A 4,804-nucleotide genomic window follows, 5' to 3' on the forward strand; every position below is an offset into this window, starting at 1 on the left:
ACCTGAATAGTAATAAAAATAACTTCACAGGTAAGTAAATGTTGTTAATTCTCCAATCAAACTATTGGCTTTAATGATGCTAGATTAAATAAATAAGTAAATAAATTTGCAACCAAGTTAGTAATTAAGAGGATGTAATATTATGCGTTTGTTGTCTAATATCAGGCAAAAACACAAGAGGAAATACTTACACATAAATTTTAACCCAGAGAGAAAGAATCAGGCACTTCTCATGATTTTAACAACACGTTCTATGTAATTTATAACATGTTAAATAAATCTTTTTGGCACTTTTTCTTTATAAAAATTTTGTGGCTTCTCAACTTGTCAGGAGTTTATCATAAGTTACCAAGAAACAAAACTTTAGTTATTTAACCAAAGATCTTAAAATAAAAACCTTAGTTTTTTTTTTTTTTTTTCCTTCCCTAAAGCCATGTGGCTTGGTTTCTGACTCAGGAATCTTATTCTAATGACAGACTGAACCTTTGTCTTTGCAGGAGATTACACAAAGAAGAGACTAACTCTTTAACTCAGTAATCAAAGAAAATTTTGTTATTTTAACAGCAAGAAACCTAATTCTTTGCTTTATATGCTATTCAACAACAAAGCTCTTAACAATCTCATAAATTAAACTATTAAACTTTAGTCAGACAGATAAAACTTTTGACCATATCAAATAAACTTATTTTTAATAAACCTCTTAAACGTTCTTTGTTGCATACCTCTTATAGTATATCCCTTTAAAATGGCAAAAATGAACTCACTCATTAGTTGACTCAAATATACACATATATGTATCCTTTCTCTTGTGGTATAAAAAAGCAAAAAGTATATAAGCTTCAATTATGATGAATATCCATTAATTTAACATTAATAAGTTACCTAAAAGGACTAGAAATTATTTTAAGCCTGTATACCACAAAACATAACTAACTGAAATAAAGCTTCTTTTAAATATTCCAAATTTTCATTCAACTTTTACTATTTCTCATATTTTTCCAGTCTAATTTTATCAACTGGCTTTGGAAGTCATAAAGTTTCTGTTTAACTAATTCATTGATATGAATATAAGTCTCTGGCTACTGTAGGAAACATGTCTCCAGGCCATTTCAGGTGTGTCTCATTGTGATTTCTATTTGACCTTGGCAGCTGAAGGCTGGGGGATGAGGAGGCCTGATCTTGCTCTGCCCTTACTTACCTTTTAACTCTTAGTAGAAGGCAAGATTAGCCCATTCTGGTTCATTTACATATGTTTAAATTGATGGAGGCATTCTGAAAGGCTATTTACCTGTTCCCGGTCTTAGATCCAGAAGAGGGTGGTAACCTTGATTGTACAGTACAAACATAGGAGGCTGCACTGTGCCCATAAAAAATGCGTCATACTTAACTAACAGGGGAGATACCATGATCACAAAGGTGGTTTTCCCAGGGTGAGGCTCATGCATTGCACTCAGGTTGTGCTGACCACGGTGATTTCCCCACACACAGGAAACTCAACTGCGTAATTCCTGGTAGTAGAAATTGCGTTAGGGCGTTGCCCTGATTTTCCACTTAGACAGACTTTGCTAACCTTGGCTGCCACCCCCAGTAAAGCCACTGTCTCATCCCTTTTTCTTACCCCTAACTCAATTCTCTACTCTTCGCTATGTCTCTCTCTTCTAACTCTTATTTTCGACTTCTTTGGCAGAAGTCCCATCTGTGCTTCTGCTGTCTATTCAAAGACTCTTTACTCTCCCTGAGCCACTCCAGAATCTGCAACTTCATCCACCAGTCTCACATTTGCTAAGGACCCTCTGTTCCCACCTGCAGCTAAGAGACTGACTCTGGCTGTGCATTGGGCCTGCCATCGAGGGTGCTACTGGAGGTGGGGAAGCAGGTTGGGAGGAACACTCTTGTGGGAGAAGCACTCTTGGCTGTGGAGCAGGGAGGGGCCAGTAAGGGGTGGTAGTGAGAAATGAGATTCCAGTATGTAGCCTTCTGGGGTGGATGGGAATCCAGCCGGCGGATGAAAACATACAGGAGCAGCTCTCCCAATATTGATTTTAGCCCTATCTGGGAAATGGTTATGCACCCTCATCTTAACCTTTTCTCATATCGTGAGATATGATATGAGCCCTGGTTCTTGCATTATTATGCGGTGGAAAGATTCTCTCTCCTCCAGGTCTGTGGTAGGTTCCCACCACAGAGAACACAGCTCTTTGCTAGAGGGTGGCCCTGAGTGGGGGCAGGGGTAACTCCTCTAAGCTGAGTGGCTGTGACCAGCAGGAGAAAGGGCATAGTGCATGCCTTGTTGGAAAGCATGGAAGACTTTGCCTTCCCGCTTCCCACTGAGCAGCAAGGCCTCTCTATAGTCTCAAAGTTACCTTTGTATCCTGAAAGAAAGCCTTATTTCTTGTAGTAACAGAGCTGATATTGCCAAAAACCCAACCCATAATCTTACCGTAAAAAAAAAAAAGAATGGGTGAATTACAATGCCAGTTGTTTTCCCAAACTTGAGTGGTGTCTGAAGTTAAAATGAGGACACTGATTGGGAAGAACAGGGATCCTGAAATGTGGGATGGGGACACATGGCATATAATTAGGAAGCTGGGGACACCAAGCCCCTCAATTCCATTGAATCACTCCTGCCAGCAGAACCAGCCCTCTTACTCTCCCACCTGAAGAGATCAGTCCATCTTTATCTGCTTAGCCACCCTCCTCAGTAAAACCATTATACCTTCCATACCCAAATGATGAGATTAGCCCACCTCTGCCTGAAGAGTCTTTGTCTGAGACATCACCTGAGCTGGCACCAGTGGTAGATGCCTTACAAGACATTCCTCAATATTCCCAGGACTCACCCCCACTACCCATTTTTGATTCTAGATCTATAACTAGACTTAAAACCCAGAGAGCCCCAAAAGGTGAAGTGCAAAATGTGACCCAGAAGGAGATATGCTACATTCCAAAAGAACTGTTTGACTCTTCTAATATGCACAAAGAGAAACATGGGGAATATGTGTGGGAATGGCTATTAAGGGTGTGGGATAATAGTGCAAGGAACATAAAGTTGGTTCATTCTGGGTTTATTGATATGTCCCCACTAAGCACAGATTCTTCATTCAGTGTTTCAGCCCAAGATGTTAGGAAAAGCTCTAATGTTTTATTTAGTTAGGTCGCTGAAACATAACTTACGTGGTACACTTATTTGACTACACTAAATCAAGTTGAAGCACCAGGCCTACCTTGGTATACTGTAGAGGAAGGTATTCAAAACTTACAGAAATTGGCATGTGAGAGTGGATTTATCAGGTTAGACCCACAGACCCACACATAGAGTGCCCAGAGGACACACTTTTCATAGCAACGGTGAAGAACAAATTAGTGAAGGAAGCCCTGTCATCCTTGAAGACTGCTGTCATTGCTCTTTTATGTAAGTCAGGTTTGACAGTCGAAACTGCCCTAACTGAATTAAGACAGCTAGCTACAATGAGGCCGATTGGGCCTCATGGTAGTAGGGGCCAAGTGGCAGCACTCAGTTGACAAAGACTAGGTGGGCATGATTATTGTAATGGACAGTGGAGTCAAAGCAGTAATGCGAGTAGTCTGACTCAAATGGACTTATGGTGTTGGCTACTTAGTTATAGTGCCCTAGGAGTGAAATAGATGGGAAATCTGCTAAATATTTATTTGACCTGTACAAGCAGAAGAATTCTTGGTCAAGTGAACAGCAGTCTAACTCAGATCACCACAATAGAGAATCACAGCCCCTCAGTCAACTCCCAGCCTTGAGCCAGTTTACAGGCCCACAACCCCTTGCATGAAGGGGAGGCTAGGTCTCCTTGAGGAAGGACCCCACTACATTGCCAAAAATTTATACTGTTTATCTTTCTCCCAGCATTCCCCAAAGGGATCTATGGCCTTTTATGAGAGTGACTGCTCATTGGGGAAAAGGAAATATCAGATATTTCTGGGATTGCTGGATACTGGCTCTGATATTACACTATTTCAAAGTGTCACTGTGGCCTACCAGTCAGGTTGGGGGCATATGAAGGTCAGAATATTGTTGTAGTCTTAGCAGAGGTTTATCTCACAGTGGGTCCATTGGGTTTCTAAACCCATCCTGTAGTGATTTCCCCTGTTCTAGAATGCATATTTGGAATATGCAACTGGCAGAATCCCCCAGATTGGATCCATGAGAAGTGCAGTAAGGGCTTCTATGGTAGGAAAAGCCAAATGGAAGCCATTAGAATTGCCCCTACCTAGGAAAATAGTAAATCAAAAACAATATTGTGACAGGCGGGGCCAAGATGGCGGACTAGGTGGACGCTACCGCGGATCCCTCTTGCAACAAAGACTCGGAAAAACAAGTGAATCGATCACATACACAACAATCTACGAACTCTGAACAACAAACACACACTTAGAGACAGAGAACGAACAAATACGGACAGACAGCGATCGTTTTCAGAACTAAGAGCCAGCATACCAGGCAGGTGACCTTTGGAGCCCGGGCTGGGGCAGAGCCCAGGGGGGCAGACGGCACAGACAAGGGGCGCAGCCCTACCCCCCCGAACCCATCCCGAGAGGGAGTCTAGCTGGTTGGCGCGGGCGGCGTAGCGGCGCAGCCGGTGGGAGAAGCACCCAGGAGGCCGTGACTGATGTTGGAGCAGGGAGAGCAGCGTCCCAGCCGGGGAGCTGTCCCACCGGCAGTTTGGAGGGAAGAGGGCGAGGCGCGAGCGTGGGGATCAGCTATATTTCCCTAAAGCGACCCGGGGGGGGGCCCAGACGTTCGTGAGGGCCACGCCCACCCAGTTCGCGCGAG

The 4,804-nt window shown here is 43.1% G+C and overlaps 1 non-coding gene across 1 annotated transcript; it reads left to right on the top strand.

Annotated features, from left to right (window-relative positions):
• Positions 1-1,379: 1,379 nt before the first annotated feature.
• LOC111752902 (U1 spliceosomal RNA) lies at positions 1,380-1,542 on the top strand. The gene has a single exon (XR_002787797.2). It is a non-coding gene; the product is annotated as a U1 spliceosomal RNA (small nuclear RNA).
• The last annotated feature ends 3,262 nt before the right edge of the window (positions 1,543-4,804 follow it).

The sequence above is a fragment of the Loxodonta africana genome, chromosome 3, assembly GCF_030014295.1.
Source record: "Loxodonta africana isolate mLoxAfr1 chromosome 3, mLoxAfr1.hap2, whole genome shotgun sequence".
Taxonomy (NCBI): domain Eukaryota; kingdom Metazoa; phylum Chordata; class Mammalia; order Proboscidea; family Elephantidae; genus Loxodonta; species Loxodonta africana.